This window comes from Protopterus annectens, chromosome 1.part1, assembly GCF_019279795.1.
Source record: "Protopterus annectens isolate FY-2018-M chromosome 1.part1, PAN1.0, whole genome shotgun sequence".
Lineage (NCBI taxonomy): Eukaryota > Metazoa > Chordata > Ceratodontiformes > Protopteridae > Protopterus > Protopterus annectens.
In genome coordinates, this window is record NC_056726.1 from 946,116,279 (window position 1) to 946,139,506 (window position 23,228).

Consider the following 23,228-nt stretch of genomic DNA (forward strand, 5'->3'; position numbering starts at 1 on the left):
AAATAGACTGTTTAGAGATAGGATTTCCTTGTAATCCTGCAGCATATACCACTAGAAGTTGTTCAGTTTTTCTGAAAGCTTTGGTTCTATTCAAGTAGAAGCGTAGCTGCCTGTGAATGTCCAAAGATTGCAGAAGTCTCTCACCCTTATTCTGTGGGTTTGGGTAAAAGGTAGGCAAATGAATTGTTTGGTTAAGGACCACACTGGACACTACCTTAGGCATAAATGTAGGGTTTGTCCTTAGAGAAACCCTGTCAGGATGGAAAATGATAAAAGGTTAAACAGCCATGAGTGCCTGTAACTCTGAGACTCGTCTAGCGGAGGTTATTGCTAAGAGCAGAGCTGTTTTCCAGGATAAGAATTTTATATCAGCTGCAGAGGCTGGCTCAAATGGAGGCAGTGTGAGTTTTTCCAAGACATAGTTGAGGTCCCAAGCAGGTATTGGTACTCTCCTTGGAGGTCTTGTGTTTTTGGCCCCTCTGAGGTACTGCCTTAGTAATGGATGAGAAGAAATAGGTGGTTCTGTATTGTAATGAGCTGAAATGGCAGAGGCATGAATTTTAACTGATGAAAAGGAAAGGCCTTTATCCAGCATCTCAGTTAAGTATTGCTAAATCTGAGGAATATTTGGAACAGTCGTGTCAATATCTTGTGCCTGGTTACAAGCACAGAATCTCTTCCATTTTTCTGCATAAGATTTTCTGGTGCTAGGTCTCCTGGCCTCCAAAATAACATCCATCACTGCTTTAGAGAGAGGTGTCTTGAATGGCTACATTATCCGCCATGCTGCCAGGTTTAAGGTCCTGAGTTGGCTGTACAGTATCTGACTGTCTTGTTGGGTCAATAAGTGAGGAATTTGAGGTAATGTCCAAGCTGAGCATTGAGACAAGCTCTTTAGGATTAGGTACCAGTGCTGGCGGGGCCAGTCTGGGGCAATCAGTATCATTTTTGGCTTCTCTTGTCTGACCTTGAGGAGTACCTTGGGGAGGAGAGGCAGAAGAGGAAAGGCATATACTGTTAGGTTTTTCCAGCTGAAAGATAGAGCATCCACTTTCCATGCTTGCTTGTGATAAGTCCTTGTGCAGAATCTCTGTAGTTGGCAGTTGTGAGGGGAGGCAAATAAGTCTATGTCCGGGCATCCCCAGTTCCTTGTTATCATGCTGAAGACTTGTGGATCCAATTTCCACTCATGGGGATCCATTACGTTTCTGCTTAGTTCATCTGCCAGAGTATTTATCCTTCCTGGCAGGAATTGTGCTTGCAGATGTACTTGGTAAGTCAGTGCTGTGTCCCACAAGTTCATGGCTAGTCTGCAGAGGGGGTAGGAATGCGTGCCCCCCTGCTTGTTTATGTACCACATGACTAGTATTGTCCGTCTTTATCAGTAGTTGTCCTGGATGAAGTTGATACTTGAAGGCTGTCAGGGTATTCTGAACAGCTAGCATCTCTTTTTGATTGATATGTAGATGCATTTGACTTGTGGACCATGTGCCCTGAATACATCTTCCTGCCATATGGGCCCCCCAGGCATAATCTTATGCATCTGTTGTCAATGTCTGCCTGGCTGTGGGTAAGGTGAATGTCTGTCCCGTGTTGAGGTTACAGGCTTTTGCCCACCATCGAAACTCCTGCTGCAGGCAGGGAATGAGGGTAATTATTGTTTCCGGGCTGTGGCAATGTTGAGTCCAAACACTTTTTAGATACCACTGAAGTTTCCTCATATGCAGTCTTGCATATGGAATTAGCAGTATGCAGGATGCCATGAAGCCCAAAGCCTGCAGAATTTTTCTTGCAGATAACTGGGTCTTTGTTGCCAAAATTTTGAAATAAGTAGTCAGTTGTCTGTGTTTGTCTGGCGTGAAATAAGCCATCTGCAGTTGTATTTAAGCTTGCACCCAGGAATATTATCTCTCGAGAGGGTACGAGCTTTGATTTCTTTTCATTTACTGTGTACCCTAGACCTGTTAGTAATCTTTTTACAAACGCCAAATGCTGTAGTAGGATGTCCTTTTTCTCTGCTTGAATAAAGCAGTCGTCCAAGTAAGGATATATTTGTATTCCTCTTTGTCTGCAAAATGCAATTACTGGTGCCAGGCATTTTGTGAAGATACTGGGCACAGTAGATAAGCCAAAGGGCATGCAGAGAATTGATAGTGCATTGAGCCAGCTATAAATCTGAGGTATCTTCTACATGATTGTCTGATTGGGACATGCAGGTATGCCTCTTTTAGGTCTAAAGTCACAAGCCAAGCCTTCTTGCCCAGCATGGGCAGAAGCTGCTGTAGAGTTATCCAGGAATGTGTTTAGTATAGACAGGTCCAGTACTGGTCTCCAGGCTTTGTCATTTCTGGGTACCAAGAATAGCCTTGAGTAAAATCCTTGTCCCTGCTCTTGCTGTGGTACTTGCTGAATGGCTCTCATGTCCATGAGGGATGAAACTTGTTTTTGTGCCTCTGCCCATTGACTGAGTGGCAGGTCTGGAACCTGTAGCCTTGAGATATGATATTTAAGACCCATTTGTCCTGGGTGATCATGTGCCAATTTTGTGAAAAAAGTGCTAGTTTTCCCCCCAAAGGAGCTGCCAGAAGATAAGTGCTTGGTGCTGGCAGGGGAAAGTCATTGAGACTGTTTCCTGTACGGCTATGATTTTTCATCTCCGCTTTTGGAGGTAGAAGCACCCCACTGTTTAGGCCTGTATGAGCCTCGGGGCTGTGATTTGTGAGTGGGGAGGACCAGCAGGATTGTTACTGGAAATATTGGAACTGTTATGGCAGTTGAGACTAAATGCAGGAGTACACCCTGGTTTAAATGAGATGTGTTCAATTCAATGCATATTAAAGCTTAAAAGTTTGGAAAGGTGAATATTTGTATAATTTATATAAAAATATGTTATATATGCTATACAAACACACTTGAATATAATAGAGTGATAGGAAAAAGTAAATAAGATGTTTATGCAATATGTTTTTAGTAGATGTCATTGAGATGTTACTGAAAAGTTTCTTATTGGATGGTTTTAATACATAACATAAGTCTGTAAACGTATTTAAATCACCTGTTTTATGAATGGTTTTATCTGAGGAAGTTGTGACATTAGGCAAGACGAAAAGCGCTTAATAAACACTTTGGAATTTATTTGGTTGTGGACCCGTCTCCTGGAAGTCATTTGTGTATATTTTAGCAGTTTTTTTTTGTTCGTTCATTTTGGATTCAGTCGTTTTGGTACAACTACACTAGGAGACAAGAGTCCAGGACTTTCGCAAAATGAAAATAATGATATTGGTAACCTTACAATACTTATACAAAGACTGTCTCAAAGCGTGGACGACCTGTCTAGTAAATCAGATACAGTTTCTGGTTCTCAGCACAGTCAACAGTTGTAAAGGAGCAACACGAGCGAACAAGGGAGTTCAAATGTATCATCGTCCCACTTGTATTCTATGGCAATGACATCTACGCTTACTCCAAGACTTGAAAACAATGGAAACAATGTGGCAACTACCTCAGGGCTTATGGGGGTCTCCAAACATAAGTAGTTGGCTAAACGAACCTGTCTTACTATATCATCAACAGACTGGCTTAAATACAGGAAACCCGGCCAGAGAGAGAGTTGATATCAATGTCCAGCTGAAAATGTTAAACACAAAGGTACTTAAACTCAAAAAACTTAACCTTGAAATATCCTATTTCAAGGAATGTATAAAAGAGAAAATAGTGCCTAAAGTACTCCGACAATGGCAACATCCAACGGGGCTTGAGCCAGGGTCTATATTTCATTAGGATTTAATCAACATGTTTAACCAACATGGTCTTGAAATGTTGGAGTTAATAATAAAACACTACAAAATCAACATAGACATGATAGAAAAAGAAATTTTAGAATTAGATGAACTAATCAAAACGGACTTGGATTTTCAATGGTACCGTTTTGATTATGATCGTATTTTTACTAGTACTGAACAGTACCTATGCAAACTTTGTGAAACGAAGCTTAAAAAACTGAACAGGGACAGAATTGCATACAACCAGGGAATAGCCTATCCGAATCCACCAATATCACAAAAGTTGGATTCGAATGGAGGAAGGAGGACACAAGAGGGTATGATAAGTATAGTGATAAATGTAATGATGCCAGACAATGCCAGTAGTGGTGAGAAAGTAGTGAGACATGGTGAACTCCCCAGACGAAGTGAGAGAATTGCCTCAAATCAGCAAAATGGACAGATAAATCAAAGTTATAGTGGTCAAAACATTAAAGGCAACAAAAATTTGGATTTTACAAACAATGGGCAGAACCATAATCCACAGCAGAATTGGAGAATGCAAAACGGCAACAAAAAACCAACGAACAAGTGGAGGAGGTAACAGCTGACTTTGCTAATGATAACATAACTGTACAGTCAGTAGTTGATTCTGGCAATGAGGCACCACAGATAATCTACAATAGAGACAGAGATTTTAAAGTATATAATTACTCATCCTACAGTGTCAATCCTGAACTGGTTGATGTATTAGCAAAAGGCTAGACTTTTGCTCCAAATGTGCATGCTGACATAGGGAATGCATTCATTGAGTTGAAATGTTTTATACGCAAATTGAATTTAACATTAATTTTTGGCAACAGTATAAGAAATGTACCTGAACTATCTACAGCAAGCACATATAATCAACCCTTACACCCATTATTAAGTGTGTTTGAGAAGGTCTGTGAATTAGAATTTAGAAATTGTGTAGAGAAGAATAGAAAAAAATCACGTGACAACTTTAACATAACTAAAGAAGAACAGGGATTACTTTATGAACTGCAGCATCTACTAGTCAGGGTTATCAAACCCGACAAGGGAGGGGGTGTTGTGATAATGGACAACTGGAAAGTTACAAGCAAAAAATGTATGAAATGTTGGATATTAATATATACATACCAGTGTCATTAAATGAAACAAATATAGCATACACTAGGATAAAGTCATACATTAATGACATGTTCATTGATGGCAGGATAGATTTACAGACATTTAATTATCTAATAATGCCTGCACCAAAAACACCAATGTTATTTGGAATACCAAAACTGCATAAATGTGCAGAAGCCCTCCCCCATGTGTCCTCTGGTTGATGCTAGATGTTCAATTACATATGCCTGTGCGAAATATGTAGACAATATACTGAAAAAGTACATTAAACAGGAACAGAACATTTGCAAAGATTCATGGACATGTCTCAAAAACCTAAACGGATTGGAATACAATGAAGACTATAACTTTTTAACAACATATGTAAAAGATCTATACACATCAATACCACATGAGGAAGGTATACATTGGGTGATAAATACACTGAAATGAGAAGGAGCACCCCCTAATGAGATCTCGATCATAGAAGAATTATTAGATATAATCTTAACAAATAATTATATTATGTTTGACAAGGACAGGTACTTGCAACGCATAGGCGTCGCAATGGGGTCACCATGTGGTGGGAGCTTCTCAAATTTAGTAATGGCCCAGTGGGAGTTTGAACATATTGAAAACAATGTTCAATATAAGAATGTCATCCATTATTACACTAGATTCTTGGATGATATATTAATTGTGTTAAAAGGTGATGAAAATATGGCAAAGAGTCTAGTAGATTACATGAACACAACAATTGATTTTTTAAAATTTACATTCGAATTCAATAAAGAACTTATAGCATATTTAGATATAAAACTAAGTAAGGATATGGAAGTAAAAAGATATATTTCCACAATACATAGAAAAGCAACATATTCTAATGCATTCTTACATTTCTCAAGTGGTCACCCGATGAAACAAAAAAGGTCAGTTGTAAAGGGTCAATTAGTCCGGGCAGCCAAGATGGTGTCAAGAGAAAATGACTTTAAATGAATGCATACATTTACAGAATATGTTTTTGAGAAGAGGTTATCCTAAAAAGTTAATAGGTGAACTCACACATGAAGTAGAATGTAAAAGACAAAGTGGAATTTATAGACCAATGCTACATAGTACTAGTATAAACCATAACACTTCAAATATTGAGGTGCTAGTAGAAAGAAATAGTTTTTCATCACACAAAAGTACAGTTTTGTACCTACCATAAATGTAGATGTCCGATAGACATGCAACTGCAGTCATAACATGTGGGTTGTCCTGCCTCGGGCAGCTCTCGGTCGGCCGGAATCCAAAGTCTGGGTCCGACGTCAGCTGATGTCGCATTTCTCTCTGACGTCAGAGCGGCTGGAGTACATAAGCATCAGCCGACGCCATTTTCTTCAGTGTTTCTTGCCCCAGATGCCAGGTGCCCTCCAAGGAAGGCTGTAATCAAATTGTAAGGCAAAAACAGGATTCCAAACAAATGCATGAGCAATAAAAACAAATACACCATAACAGATATCCCCAGCTAAGAGTAAGAGGGATAGGAGTGGACCCTAGGCATAGAGGGGTATGGAGGGAGGGAAAACCCGACTGCAGTTGCATGTCTATCGGACATCTACATTTATGGTAGGTACAAAACTGTACTATGTCCTTCAAGAATGCAACTGCAGTCATAACATGTGGGTAGAATACCATAGCTTAGCTGGGGGAGGAGGTATGCTCTAGTAAAGAGATGGTGTGGCAATCAGACCCTGCAGGACTGCTGAAGCAAAGCCTGCTCTGGATCTGGAATATAGAGGAAGACTGTAGTGTTTGGAGAATGTATGCATGGAGCTCCATGTAGCAGCTTCTAGAATGTCCTTGGTAGGCACCCCTCTTAAAAAGGCTGTAGAGGTGGCTGTAGCTCTGGTGGAATGTGGTCTGACATAGGCTGGAACAGTCTTTCCATGAAAGGAATAACAGAATCTGATGCAATGTCCAATCCATTTAGAAATAGTCTGTTTTGAAATTGCTTTTCCTTGGACTGCAGGGGCGTAAGCTACAAAAAGCTGTTCAGACTTCCTACTGGCCTTGGTTCTATCCAGGTAGTATCGAAGCTGTCTATGAATGTCCAAGGTATGCAAAAGTCTTTCCCCCTTATTCTCAGGATTGGGGAAGAAAGCAGGCAGATGAATGGCTTGATTTAGAGAAACCCTAGATACCACCTTTGGCATAAAAGTAGGGTTGGTCCTTAATGAAACCCTGTCTCTGTGGAAAATAATAAAGGGTGGTATTGCCATTAGGGCCTGTAGCTCCGAAACCCTTCTTGCTGAGGTAATTGCCAACAGGAAAGCTGTCTTCCATGAGAGAAATTGCAAGTCAACTGAAGCTGCTGGCTCAAAAGGAGGTAGAGTCAGTTTTTCTAAGACAAAATTGAGGTCCCAGGCTGACACTGGGGCCTTTCTTGGTGGCTTAATGTTCTTGATTCCCCTGAGGAATTGTCTTAGTAAGGGATGAGAAAAAACAGGAGGATCAGTGTTGTATCTAGCTGAAATAGCAGATGCATGTATCTTTATTGAAGAATATGAGAGGCCGCTCTGTAACATATCTGCCAAATATTCCAAGATAAGTTGGATGTTCAGTAATGATGCATCATGCCCCTTGCTGGTATTCCAATTGCTGAATCTTTTCCACTTTGCTAAGTAAACCTTTCTGGTGGATGGTCTTCGAGCCTCTGTTAGTATCTGCTGAACTTCCTTGGAGAGAGATAAGCTGTAGTTATTTATGGGATCTCCCAGGCTGTTAGCTGCAGAGTCTGAAGGTTTGGATGCAGTGTTTCGAAATTGTGTTGAGTCAAAAGTAGGGGCCACTGAGGTAGGGCCCACCTCCTGGTGTGACATATGCTCCGTAGTAGTGGGTACCAGTGTTGTCTTGGCCAATCCGGAGCTATTAAGATTCCCTTGGGCTTCTCTGCTTTGATCTTTAGTAATACTGAGGTCATCAGTGGCAGAGGTGGGAATGCATAGATTGCTAGGGAGTTCCAGTTGAATGAAAGGGCATCTATTTTCCAAGCCTTTGGATGGTATGTCCTTGTGCAAAATTTTGGTAGAAGATGGTTGAGGTGAGAGGCAAATAGGTCCACTTCCGGCTTGCCCCATGTCGAAGTGAGTCGTCTGAAAGCCTTTGGATGTAACTTCCACTCGTGTGGATCTGTGAAATTCCTGCTTAGGCTGTCCGCCAACACATTGTCTTTTCCTGGAACAAACTGGGATTGTAACTGGATGTTTAGACTCAGTGATTTCTCCCAAAGCTGCATTGTCAGCCTGCAAAGGGGGTAAGAGTGGGTGCCCCCCTGCTTATTTATGTACCACATCACAGTGGTGTTGTCTGTCCGTATCATTAAATGGCCTTGCTGGAGTTGGTGCTGAAAAACCTCGATGGCATGCATTACTGCCACCACTTCCTTTTGGTTTATATGCAGATGTGTTGCCTTTGGAGACCATTGTCCTTGTATACACCTGCCTTCCATGTGCACCCCCCATCCTAGGTCTGAGGCGTCTGTAGTCATGGTCTGTGTTATCTGTGGTTTTTTGAATGACATACCTGTGTTTTCCTGGCTCACCGAGGCCCACCATAGGAATTCCTTTTGTAGGCATGGAATGAGTGGTATGATTGTCTCCAAGTTGTTGCTGTGTTGAGACCAAATGCTTTTTAGGTACGATTGAAGCTTTCTCATGTGTAGTTTTGCTAATGGAACCAGTAGGATGCAGGATGCCATGTAACCCAGGGCCTGTAGGAATTTCCTTGCAGTTATCTGGGTGAGTTTTGCTAAACCTTTGAAATAATGAGTTAACTTCTCTTGCTTGTCTTCTGTCAGGTAAGCCATCTGAGAGGCTGTGTCTAGTTTGGCTCCTAAGAAAATTATTTGCTGGGATGGCTGCAGTCTTGACTTTTGGAAGTTGACTGTGTATCCCAGAGCTTGAAGTAATCGTATGACATAATCCAGGTTTTTTGTCAACATCAATTTGTCGTCCGCTTGTATAAGGCAGTCGTCCAGGTACAGGTAAATTTGTATACCCTGGAGCCTGCAATGAGCAATTACTGAAGCCAGGCATTTTGTAAATACTCTGGGCGCAGTAGATAAGCCAAATGGCAATGCTGAGAATTGATAATGCTCTGGCCCTGCAAGAAATCTGAGGTATCTTCTGCAGCTGTGTCTGATAGGGACATGCAGATATGCCTCCTTGAGGTCCAGAGTAATCAGCCAAGACCCCTTGCCCAGCATGGGAAGGAGTTGCTGTAGAGTCAGCATTTTGAACTTTGGTACTATGAGAAAGGTGTGTAATGCGGACAAGTCCAGTATTGGTCTCCATTGAGATTCTTTTCTTGGAACAAGGAACAGTCTTGAGTAAAACCCCTGTTCTTGTTCTTGTTGTGGAACTCTTTCTATTGCTTTCATTCTTGTCAGCAGAGTGATTTGCTTGATAGCCTCTGCCCTTTGATGTTGTGGTAGGTTTGGCATGCCTTGTTTTCTTGGTAAGGTATGAAAATGAAACCTGTACCCTCGGTCTATAATGTCCAAAATCCATTTGTCCTTTGTCAGTCTGTGCCAGTTTTCTGCAAACAGAGATAATTTTCCACCCAAGGGAGCTTCTAGTTGTTCCCTGGTAGGCGGTAGTAGAGGAAAGTCATTGAGTTTGTGGTTGTTGGGCAGGTGAAACCCTTGCGTCACTTCTTTGGTTTCCTGGCTGCCATTGTCGCCCCCTGTAAGGGCCTCTGTATTGGCCTCTTCCTCGGCCAAGTCTGTTCTTACCCCTTTGAAACTTTTCTGGATTAGGAAAGGACCAGTTTTTTGAAGGCCAATTCCTACTGAATCTGGGGGGTTGAACCTGGAGGAAAACTTTCACAGTCTGAACTGATTTTGCTTTTTCTTCGATGGTCTTTAACACATCCTTAGCATTTGCACCAAAAAGCTTGTTCTTTTCCAAAGGTGCATCCAGAAGTTTTGCTTTTACATGATCTGGTAGAGGTTGATCTTTTAACCAAGCATGTCTACGCATCACTGCCCCTGTCATAGCTGCCCTACATGAAGCTTCCAGTGCATCATATCCACACTGCAGGAAGTGATTGCTTACTTGCTGAGTGTTATGCACAGCTTCCTGCAAAGTCTTCCTGTCTAAAGGATCAGGAGAAGCTAAAGTTTTTTGTAAATCTTCTAAGAGATAATCCTGATATTGGAACATATGAAAAAGGCAATTTAAAGCTCTCATAGATAAAGTAGTGGATGTGTAAACCTTTTTACCCCATCTCTCTAATGACCTTGCTTCCCTGTTGGAGGGCAAAGGATTTTTAGAGGTGGAGGCTGAAACTCCTTTAGGCCCCTGTGAAATAGTTTCCAAATCAGCAGTATGGGCCCTGAATAAATGGGAATGAGTTTCAGGGACCCTGTAATACCTGTCTGGCTTGGCTGGAGCAGGAGGAAGAGAATCAGGGGTAGTACTAGAGTCAGAATACAAATCATCCAGAACATCAAGTACAGGAGGAATAGCTAAGGGCCTGTGCTGAGGCTTCTTAAGGAAAGTCCTAAGGCGTTTCCTAGAATCAGAATATTTCTGACCCTGCCACTTGAAATGTTCCCTCATGGTGTGCAGAACTTCCCCAAAAGAAATATCCTCAGGAGGGGAGGCCGATGGTATGGAATCTTCTGCATCCGAGTCCTCATAGGTCTGGAAGAGCTCTTCCTGGCTATCAGAGTGGACAGAGCCCTCAGAGTCTTCATCTGAAGGAGTAGGGTCAGAAGGTTCAACCCGGGGCCTTTTATCAGGAGGAGGCTGGGATGCTCTCTCAGGATGGGCCTGCGAACCTCTAATCATGGAAATTAAATCAGCAGCCATGGACATAATTTGTGTCTCCGGAGTCGGCTGAGGTAAGGATTTGGAAGTAATATGCTTTGTTTTGCTAGCTGCCTTGGTCCTAGTGTAGGCCTTAATAGACATGGCCATAGGAGGCCTAGCAGCTCCACGTGCAGGAGTGACCTTGTCTACAGCAATGGTCTCGGGCATTTCCTCGGTTTCGGTATCCGGAGGAAAGTCTATAACTGGCGTCGGAGTAATGTCTGGAATCGGAGTCGTCGGCAATGCAGTGTCTTCGGTTCGGAGCGGTGGAGAGACCGTCTCAGAGAGAGCCAGAGCACTCGCGCTAGGTTTTGGCGTGGAGTCGGAGGTAGACGCGGGCCGAGGATGCCGGTCCCGGTCTTTTCGCTTTTTGGGAGTTTGTGATGTCGGGAGATCCGACGGCATGGTGTAAGCAAATTTATCGCCGAAAAAATCTTCAGCGAACTCCGCCCGGCGCCTGAGTGCGCTTGTTGAAGCGAGCACAGGCTACACAGGCCGAGACGTCGTGGCCTGGGCCCAGGCAAGGGAGGCAGTAAGAGTGGAAATCCTTATGAGGTATTTGTTTACCACAAAAAAGACAATTGTTAACTTTTTCAGTAATTTCTGACATCGGCTGAGGCAAGAAAAGGTCCCCAATGGGGTACTTAGCTTTTTTGATGACTTCGGTATCGTAGAATACAGGAGCTGACCGACCGGCACTTGCGAACCGCTTCTGCTTCGGGCACCGCGCGGCAAGAAAGACTGAAGAAAATGGCATCGGCTGATGCTTATGTACTCCAGCCGCTCTGACGTCGGAGAGAAATGCGACATCAGCTGACGTCGGAACCAGACTTTGGAATCCGGCCGACCGAGGGCTGCCTGAGGCAGGACAACCCACATGTTATGACTGCAGTTGCATTCTTGAAGGACATCATAGATTAATTGTAACATATAATTTGGATGCGATAGACCTTACAGGGATAGTATTCAAGAAATGGCAGCTCCTTACAGGCCAGGCATCCATTGCTACAAAATTTATTGAACCACTGCAAATTATATACAAAATAGGTAGGAATTTAAAAAACCTTTTGGAAGGTAGTAATGGAGGAAAACATGTAGTAAAAAATCCAGGAATGACAATTTGTGGCACTTGCAACTATTGTTCAAGTATGGAGATAGGAAAAACATTCTGGGTTGTTAACAAGAAGTACACATTAACAAGAAAATTTACGTGTAGTTCCAAATTCATTGTATACATTGCATTATGCCAGTCATGTCCCTCATGCTACATAGGAAAGACAGAGCGTCAAATAAAGGAAAGAGTATACGAACACCTATATAGTATGAGAAAGAAAAAACTGGACAACGCTTTAGCTAAGCACATTGTAGAAAATCCAACACATAATTTTAAATTTAAAGTTATAGATCAAATATTATATGATGAGCGGGGAGGACCAGCAGGATTGTTACTGGAAAGATTGGAAATGTTATGGCAGTTGCAACTAAATGCATGAGTACACCCTAGTTTAAATGAGATGTGTTCAATTCAATGTATATTAAAGCTTAAAAGTTTGGATAGGTGAATATTTGTATAATTTATATAAAAATATGTTATATATGCTATAAAAATACACTTGAATATAATAGAGTTATAGGAAAAAGTAAATAAGATGTTTATGTAATATGTTTTTAGTAGATGTCATTGAGATACTATTGAAAAGTTTCTTATTGGATGGTTTTAACACATGACATACATCTGTAAACATATTTAAAATCACCTGTTTTATGAATGGTTTTATCTGAGGAAGTTTTGATATTAGGCAAGACGAAAAGCGCTTAATAAACACTTTGGAATTTATTTGGTTGTGGACCAGTCTCCTGGAAGTAAATGTAAATATGCCATAAAGAGTGTGTGTTTATGTTGTGAGGATGAAGAGACAACAGAACATGCTTTTTTGAAATGCAAAAGAGTGGGTATACTCTGGAAAAAGTTGTGTGAAGAAAAATTATTTGAGAAAATTAATGATGTATAGAAATTATAAAAACAAAATAAGAAATATGTGAGAATGGTAGATCAGAATTTATTTTGTCTATTATGGGTTATTTGGAACAAATAAATTGAATGAAATGTTGTTTACCGGGAAAATGGCATATATATTGGGAAAAATTAGATTATGGTTGTGGAAGAAGGAGTGGGGATCAACCATGGAAGAATAATAACGATGACAGTATATAGGAATGTATAAATATGCACCTGTAAATATGTAAATAATGTTTTGTTCATGTTGTATTAATTAAAGGATCCCTTCTCTTTAAATAAGTGCCACTGGAGCTTTTATATCTGTCTGACCTACCCCCAAATCAAGCAGATGGGGCCACGGCTTAATGTCTCTTCCAAAAGACAAAACACTCACGACTGCAGTACCCTCCCTTTTGCTGCACTGCACTGTGAGCAATCCGTCTACCTGGTGTGGGAATAGAACCCACAGCCTTCTGCACCAAAAACTAGTATGCTTCTTGCTGCACGACTGACATTGCTAAAATACCCTGTGAAGGTTTTTCTAGGCAAAAATATGCCAGTGAAGTGAGAAAATGAACGACTTTGGGTCTTTGAGCATCTGTCTCTTCTGATTTTTTGATAGATCAAGGCCCTGCAGTGAAAAGTGTACATTTCAGAGGGGGAAGGCTGGTGGAAGTGGGCTCACTCATGCTTGCACAATGTGCTTGTATAGTGAAGAGAGTGGTTTCTCAGGAGGTATGGTCCTCTTCTATCATTCCACATAAGTACTATACAAGATAAGCCACAGGATCTGTTTGGTGTCTCTTAGTGCTCTGCCACCATATTCTGGTGGTAATTATGAAGCCTTACTCTCTGCCAGGAATCCAGAGGAACCTTGTTAAGTAAGTTTTCAAGTATTAGGAAAAATTACCATCCCCCAAAGGAATTACAAGAAAGATTCTCCCTATCCTTCTCAGTGGTCTAGTTGGTTAAAGCATGAATTAGAAGGTGTACAAGAAACACCCAGTGCTGAATCTGCTCAAGATTCCTCATCATCAGATGAGCAACACTGCTGCAACTTATGGCAGCAATACATCAGGATTGCTTCTTCTCTTTACTATGAACGTGAGCAAGCCTGCTAGTCAGTACAGATGTTGGCATCACTGCCTACTGATGAGACAGCGGGCAGTCTGTGGGTATCTGCTGGCCGTCTATGGTCTGGGCGAGTATCCACTTACAGTGCATGAAGTATGTGGATGATGCACAGAGTGTAGGCCTGCAGCAACTCTGGCCAGCAGGAGGACCCAAAACTTAGAAATCATTGTTCTTTTTCCCTTTTCTGTAGCAATGATTCAGAAGACAGCAGATCAGAAGACTATGCCAAACCAAGTAAAACCATCTAGATACTGGCTAGTTTCTGCTCAAGTCATTACAGTCACTCATCCATGAAAATAGATGCATCTTTAGCTAATATCAAGACTAATGCCATAATTTTCATAATATGGCAGTCTGTTGTGCTCTTCAATTGAAAGAATAAGTATTAAGGAGTCTTTCTTTTTCAGGGGTGTTATAAATGCCAAGGCTTTAGCCACACAAAATTTGCTACCCAATAAGAAGTGGAAGTCCACAGGCACTTGTCAGAATCTGGCTTGAGGAACACTGAGAAATAATATAATAGCAAGCAGATAATCCACAATAACCAATTTTCTGAGTGCCAATTGTTGAGATGTGCGAGTTCCATTTGGAGCTTCTGTGTATCAGAGAAGACCTTTAGGATGACAGCAAGTTTACAGACATCCTCAAACTTGGTTAGCCAAAGATTCCAATGTGTAATTTATAAGATTTTAATTAGTGAACTTCATATGGCATTTAGTATCCATAACAGGCTGCTGCAGTATTAAAGACATCACTAAGGATGGGCTTTCCTATCTGCATTAAAAAACTGGTCTGCTACAGGAAAGTTGAGCTCCCTGATTTTGAGCTGGACCACTGGAAATCCCAGAATGCAGTCAGCATGTCCTGGATACTAGAGGAAAGGATGCCTCTCTTTGTGTGATACACAAAAGTGATTCTTACTACAAGCTTTTGTTATATTGCCTAAGCAACCTTAGCCCTTCATGAACAAAGCATAAAACTGGAGCCTACATTTCTCTGCCACATCTCCTTTCCAGTCCAAAAAGTGTTGCAAGCAGACTAGAAAGTCTTTCAACTTTCAATTACACACAGGATTTCTTCTTCTCCTGAAATTAGGACTGTTTTCATTTACTGCCCTTTGAATGGAATGAATCTGATCATTCCAACACATCTACAGATAAGAGGTGCAGGACTGCATATGGGCCCATCATTAAACATTTACAGGAATCTCAGAGTATTCCTGCCAACTGGTCCACTTGCTGTTGCATCTCTAGTAACGGGTCTGGCAGCTCTTCTAACCTTTACTTGAATTTGGATGTTGAATATATAGCTTACAAAGCCTCCAGGCTCTAGAAGAAAGGCAGCAGTGGCTTGAAATCCAAAGGTCCTAAGGTCTGACAGCAGATTAACTGCAAGAAAGTGTGAAGGAATGAAGGGAATCTGTAAGGTCTAGTTACATTAACATCGTACCTGTAACTGTGACTAAATGTCATACTTCCCAGAGCAGGTTTGGTACCCATGTCAATTAAGTCCCACTTTCTGATAAGTCAATTAAGAGACCACCAGAGAGCCCAAACATGTGAGTATGTTTGGGTTGAAGTCACCAGCTCAAATCTTGCCTTCACCCGCAAAGGAAATTAGGAGATTAAAATCTGTATGCCTTTCACTTCTACCCATGCCTTAGGGTAATTAAATGGAGGCTAAGGTGACATGCTTGCTTACACAACACCCTTTCACAGCTGCAACTGCTCTAATGCTGTCACCTAAGGTCTACACTAGGAAAATGTAACTGCAACTGTCTGAAACAGAATGGTAGTCTCCCTCCCCAAGGCAGCTTCTAAAACATATCCTAGTTTCAAAGCTCCATAGCAGGTCTAGAATGTTGCTTATTCAAGGTTAGCCTGAAAGGGATTTGGGGCAAATGAACTGGACGGTTAAACTTAATTTTTTGTAGATGTACACAATTTTGTGTGCTTGTTCTAAGTTAATAGGCTATTGGCATGTTCTGAAAATGTATTTAGTTCTTTATTTCAGGGTTTTCTTTAAAACAAAAAGTCTTGAAAAGCATGACATAAGTTCAAATAGTGATAAAGTACAGTTTTGTACCTACCATAAATGTAGATGTTCGAAGATCCACATTGCTGCAGTCCTACATATGGGTAGTCCGCTGTCTTCGGTCGGCCCGAATACCAAAGTATTAGGCTGACGTCGGTCATGGGCGCTCAGATCTGACATCAGAGCGTCAGGGTATAAAAGCGCATGACCGACGTCATATCCTCAGTCTTTTCTTGCCCAAGATGTCAGAAGGCCCTAAAAAGAAAGGCCACAGCCCAAAAACAGGATACCTCCCAAAAACATGCCCAACAACAACCATCACCCAAACCATATAACCATGCCAAACTACAGAGGGAAGGAGGGAGGAATTGGACTGCAGCAATGTGGATCTTCGAACATCTACATTTATGGTAGGTACAAAACTGTACTATGTTCTTCATCTCACATTGCTGCAGTCCTTACATATGGGTAGAATCCCAAAGCAGAGGTAAAGGGAGGATGGCAAAATCATAAAGCATTAGGGGCTGCTAAAATGCCCTGTAATATTGCAGTGGCAAATCCAGCCCTAGACTTAGAATAAAGAGGAAGGTGGTAATGTTTAGAAAAAGTATGTACTGAACTCCAAGTGGCTGCTTCCAAAATATCTTTTGTAGCTACCCCTTAGAAAGGCAGTAGAAGTGGCAGTAGCTCTAGTGGAATGAGGTCTGATTCCAGCCGGAATCTCCTTACCATGATGGGAATAACAGAAAGAAATACAAAACGCAATTCATTTAGAAATAGTTTGTTTTGAAACAGGTTTTCCCTGAGAACCCAAAGCAAAAGAAACAAACAACTGCTGAGACAGCCTGAACCCCTTGGTTCTGCTCAAATAATAACGCAACTGCCTGTGAATATCCAAAGTATGCAAAATCTTCTCCCTTTATTTTGGGGGTCTGCATAAAAGTAGGCAAATGAATAGTTTGGTTCAAGGCCACACTAGAAACCACTTTAGGCATAAAGGAAGGATTAGTACGAAAGATACCCTATCCTTATGAAAAATCAGGAAAGGTTCCACTGCCATAAGGGCCTGTAATTCAGACACCCTTCTTGCAGAGGTAATGGCCAACAAAAAAGCAGTCTTCCATGATAAATACTTTAACTCGGCAGTAGCTGCAGGCTCAAAAGGTTGTAGAGTAAGCTTTTCCAACACAAAATTGAGATCCCAAGCAGGAGTAGGAGCTCTACGTGGGGTTCTTATGTTCTTTGCCCCTCTAAGAAATTGCTTAAACAAAGGATGAGAAAATAAAGGAGGGTCACAGTCATAGTGAGCAGAAATGGCTGCAGCATGAACCTTTATCGAGGAGAAAGACAAACCCTTGTCCAATAACTCAGTAAGATATTGAAGAGAAACACTTAAATCAGGCTTGGAAACATCAAAGTCCTTCGCTTTGCTACAAATAAAAAATCTCCTCCATTTATCAGCGTAAACTTTCCTTGTACTAGGCCTTCTGGCCTCCAAAATAACATTCAAAACTTGTTGTGGAAGCTGAGACCCTCCAGGGTCTAAAACAGAATATGCCAGGCTGTTAGATGCAGAGACTGAATCTTGACATTGAGAAAGTGATTGCCCTCCTGAGACAAAAGATGCGGAATCAAAGGCAGAGGCCATGGAGGCTCCCGTACTAAACTCCTCAGTAGTGGGTACCAGTGCTGTCGAGGCCAATCCGGCGCTATCAGAATCATGGATGGCTTGTCTTTTCTGACCTTCAAGAGTACCTTGGGAATGAGAGGCAGAGGTGGAAAAGCATAGACATGAAGATTGCTCCAACTGAATGATAGAGCATCCACCTTCCAAGCTGTGGGATGAAACATTTTTGTGCAGAACTGTGGCAACTGGTAATTTAGTGGAGAAGCGAACAGATCTATGTCTGGAGTCCCCCATAACACTGTCAACTTTTGAAATACATGAGGATCCAGTTTCCACTCATGAGGATCCACTATTTGTCTGCTCAACACATCTGCTAAGGAGTTCTGTGCTCCTGGTAGAAACCTTGCCTGAAGATTGAGGTGTAAACTGAGAGCAGTCTCCCACAAAATCATCGCTTGCCTGCTAAGAGGGTACGAATGGGTTCCCCCTTGCTTGTTGATGTACCACATGACAGTAGTGTTGTCTGTTTGAATCAACACCTGCCCTGGGTGAAGTAAATCCTTGAAAGCCATCAATGAAAATTGCTAACATCTCCTTCAAGTTGATATGCAAGTGTTGAAGTCTGACAGGCCACGTGTCTTGCACCCATTTTCCATTGAGGTGTGCTCCCCAAGCCTTGTCCGAGGCATCTGTCATTAGAATCTGACTCGCCTCTGGTCGGGTCACAGAGAGTCCCTTGTTTAGGTGACATTCCTGAGCCCACCACAAAAATTCCTTCTGAATGCAAGGCATTATCTGAATGACAGTGTCTAGATCTTGGCAGTGTTGTGTCCATACATTTTTGAGATACCATTGAAGCTTCCTCATATGCAGTTTGGCATTGGGAAGCACCAGAATACAAGATGCCATGAACCACAAGGCTTGAAGGACTGTCCTTGCAGTCCGCCTGGACTGTAGAGACATTCGATGGAAATAAAGAGAAAGGCTTCTTTGTTTGTCCGGGGTCAAAAAAGCCATCTGGGAAGCTGTATTCAGTCTCACACCCAGAAAGCACATGTCCTGAGAGGGTACTAGACTGGACTTTGTTTCGTTCACAGAATACCCTAGGCATCTTAACACTACCATCACATACTGTAGATGATGAAGAAGTTCGTCCTTGTCTTGTGCAATAATCAGGCAATCGTCCAAATAAGGATAAATCTGTATTCCTCTTAACCTGAAAAAGGCTATCACTGGAGCCAGAACCTTTGTGAACACTCTGGGCACAGTAGATAAGCCAAAGGGCAATGCAGAGAACTGATAATGTAAATCTCCAGCCCGAAAACGCAGGTACCTCCTGCAACTGGGCCTGATAGGAATATGAAGATAAGCCTCTTTGAGATCCAGAGTTACCATCCAGTGATCTTTTCCCAACAGAGGTAAAAGCTGTTGTAACGTCAGCATTTTGAACTTTGGAATGTCCAGATAAGTGTTGAGGATAGATAAGTCCAAAATTGGTCTCCACGTGTTCCCTTTCTTTGGTACTAGAAACAGGCGAGAATAAAATCCTAGGCCCACTTCTGACAGAGGAACTGGCTGTATAGCCCCTATTTGAAGAAGTAAAGAAATCTGCTTGTGAGCCTCTATCCTTTGCCGAGGAGGAACGTCTGGCATGCCTTTGAAAGGAGGCAATGTATGGAAATAGAACTTGTAGCCTCGGTTTATAATGTCCAATACCCATTTGTCCTGGGTGACTAAAAGCCAGTTTTGCTTGAAAAGTGCTAACTTCCCTCCCAAAGGAGCTGCCAGGCAAGAAGAATCTGGCAGCTGAAAATGCAGGTCATTGGGCCTGTTTACGAAAGGACTGGCCCCTGCCCTCACCTGCAGATTGTACAGGCGAACTCCAGGTTCTAGGCCTGAATGTACTGTGAGCTCTGCCCCTGCCACGTCCAGATCTACCCCGAGACTGAGAATCAGAAGAAGGGTACGTCCACCCCTTAGTAGGCCAATTTCTACTAAACTGTGGAGGTTGCACCTGCAAAAATTCTTTAACAGTCTGCATAGACTTCACCTTGTCTTCCATTTTCTTCAAAACCGACTCCACAGGAGGACCAAACAAAACCTCAGACTGTAAAGGGGCATCCAGAATTCTAGTTTTAACATGCTCGGACAAATTCTGATCCTTAAGCCAGGCGTGCCTACGAAGAACCGAACCAGTGGCAGCCACCCTAGAAGAGGCCTGTACAGCATCAAAACCACACTGCAAAGAATGCTTACCCACCTGTTCAGAGACATGTACTAAATCCTGCAATTCTTTACACTCTATGCCCTCTGCCAAAGCATCCACTTTAGATTTTAGCTGAGAAAGGAGGAAATTCTGATATTTCAACATATGAAAGCTCTCCTATCCTTTGTTGACACAATCAACAGCAACCGTAACAACAAACAAATTACTTCTGCTCTATTTCTTGACCTGTCAAAAGCCTTTGACATGGTCAATCATCAACTCTTACTACAAACCCTTGATAACCTTCACCTTGATAAACCAGCCCTAAACTGGTTTAATGCTTACCTCTCTGGTAGACAACAGGCTGTCCAGTGGCAAAGTAAACTATCCCACTTACTACCTAATAAAATAGGAGTTCCCCAAGGTTCCATACTTGGCCCCCTTCTTTTCTCTGTATTCATAAACGACCTCCACACAGTCATTCCTAAAGCCACCTGCATTCAATATGCAGATGACTCCACGTTGATTTGCTCTGACCCCTCTCTCAATAACCTCCAGAAAACCACCCAACACTGCTTTACTGAAGTGGAAAAATGGTTTACTAAACGGAAACTTATCCTAAACCCGAAAAAAACTAACCTACTACTAATTCTCCCCACCTTAGCCTCTTCTTTAGGGCTATACCCTCCACATCCTAACAATATGACCTTCCATGTTCAGTCCACTAATGGGACCATCATTGAGCCTGTCACCAACACCAAATTACTAGGTGTCACAATCGACCATAAACTCAAATTTGATACCCACATCAGCCAAACTATAAAAACAGTTAACAAGAAACTTGGTTCCTTGTATAGAATTAAGAACTTTCTTATGCCCCATACTAAACTAACTATCGCACGTACTCACCTTCTCTCCACTCTACTTTATTCCTCTCCAGTATTTTCCTTCCTCAAAAAAACTGAGCTTAACAAACTCTCTGTTGCTTACAACCACATTGCCAGATTCGTAACTGGTGAACCATACCGTACTCACCATTGCCTTAACCTAAGAAAACTAGGCTGGTTAGAACTCCCAAATCTTCTTAAGTTTAACCAACTTAATGTAGCATTTAAAATTATCAATGAACCAGAAAAACCCCCCTCATTGGCCAAACTTTTAACCCCTTATTCCAATCTAACTAGTCTTCGTTCCTCTAATAGTCTCATGGTACAAACAACTAAATCTAATAATTCAGGGGGTGATGCTCTCTATGCCAATTCCATAGGAAAACAATGGAATTCCCTCCCTAATAACCTAAGACTAGCTACCTCTCTCAACCAATTCAAAACTAACCTTAAACTTTTCCTTAGCTCTCATTGGTTATGTCCATGCACTAAACCAGACTAAGTCTTTTGATCACTGCCTTCCTTCTTGCTGACCACTAACCTATTCCCTTTCCTATATACTACTGACTCTGTAATAATTAACTATCTTTTCTATTATTTGCTTTCTTTTCTAATTAGCCAATTCAATTGTATGTATACTTTGGCCTCACATGTTTTTTGTTCTCCTACAAAACTGTAATTTACTATGAATTCTAAATGTATGTTGATCACTGTGGAGCTTTTCTCCCCGGGCCTCTGCTGAAAAAGGATTTGTATCCAGTTGGACTAGCCCGGTAAACAAATGTAAAATAAATAAATAAATAAAATAAATGAAACTGGCAATTTAAAGCCCTCATTGCTAAAGTAGAAGAGGTATACACCTTCTTACCCCATCTATCCAAAGCTCTAGCTTCCTTATCTAGAGGAACCGGATTCTTTACAACAGAGGCTCTAACACCCTTAGGCCCCTGACTAATAGTTTCTGGGTCCGCCCTAGGACTCTTATACAGATATTTATGAGCCTCAGGCACCCTGTAATACCTGTCCGGTTTAACTGGCGCAGGAGGCAAAGAATCTGGATTAAGGGAAGCCTCCGAGAAAACATCTTGAACAACATCCAAAACAGGAGGTATAGCCAAGGGTCTATGCTGTGGTAAAAACAAGAATTCCCTAAGCCTCTTCCGTGAATCAGAGAAATCCTGTCCTTCCCACTTAAAATGCTCCCTCATGGAATGCAGAGTTTCTGAAAATGAAAAATCCTCTGCAGGAGAAGCAGAAGGAGTGGAATCCTCTGCATCAGAATCCGAATAAGGGGGAAAATCTTGAATATCTTCAGCAGAAGACTCTGAGTCATCTGAGGCCTGATCCAAACTTTCCAATTCTGGCTCCACCCTGGGCCTCTTATCAGGAGGGGGCATAGAACCTCTAATTAAAGTAATCAAATCTTCTGCCATTTTAAGCATGTGCTTTTTAGGCACAGACCCTGAAGTACCTGGAGTGACACCAGAGGAAGGCAAAACAGACCTGCCCTTAGAAGGAGCCTTAGGAATAGTAGCAGAAGGCCTAACCACCCTAGGCATAGAAGGGAGAACAGTAACCTGAGAGGCCCCTTCAGCTTGACCTGACTCCTGTGCGGCCACATCCTGCAAAATCAAAGTTTCCCCCTGAGACTCAACAGAAACTTCAGCCGGATCCACCTGTTCCACTGTAGCTTCTACCGGACCGGCGTCCGAAACGGACGACTCATCCTGTCTAGGTTTCAAAGATTTGTCTTTGCGCTTCTTCGTGGAAGCGGGCGTCGGAGGATCCGACGGCATATTATAATTGCACCGCTTACCAAAGACTAACCTAGCGCAATCTAACCTTCGTTTTATGGTGCGCTTATTAAACCTAGCACAAAACCGACACCCGACTACGTCGTGCTCAGGTCCCAAACAAGGAATGCAAAGAGAGTGATAATCCCTATGCGGTATCTGTTTCCCACAAGAAATACAATTATTCACTTTTTCTGACATCCGGAATTAACTGAGGCAAGAAAAAACAAAAATATTCCCCAACGGGGTACTTAGCCCAACTTGGTTTCGGTCTGAAACTCAGAATACGAAAATTTCAGAATGCCGAACGGCACTTGCAACGCTGCTTCTGCATCGGACCATGCGGCAAAAAAGACTGAGGATATGACGTCGGTCATGCGCTTTTATACCCTGACACTCTGATGTCAGATCTGAGCGCCCATGACCGACGTCAGCCTAATACTTTAGTATTCGGGCCGACCGAGGACAGCGGACTACCCATATGTAAGGACTGCAGCAATGTGAGATGAAGAACATCAAGAAACACTCATATGAAAGATCAGTCTGCTAAGCATTAGTGGGTGCATGTAACATAAACGTTGGACATACACATTAAAAAACTTTGATGTGCAGCAGGTGGGAACAATAACTTTTTATCATAAAGGCTATACTGTCCACATTATCTTGGAACATTAATGGCCTTACATGTATAAACAAAAAAGGAAAGAGTGCTAATTTAAAAATAGGGTGGAAATAAAAGAAAAGGAGAAATGGTTAAAAAGTAGCAAGAATTATTTAGAGGGACTGACAAATATTGAA

At 42.0% G+C, this 23,228-nt stretch overlaps 1 protein-coding gene across 6 annotated transcripts in view; it reads right to left on the reverse strand.

The window, feature by feature from the left end:
- ASAP2 (ArfGAP with SH3 domain, ankyrin repeat and PH domain 2) overlaps window positions 1–23,228 on the reverse strand; it is a 2,005,955-nt gene that overhangs the window by 705,707 nt on the left and 1,277,020 nt on the right. The gene's annotated exons all lie outside the window — the stretch shown is intronic.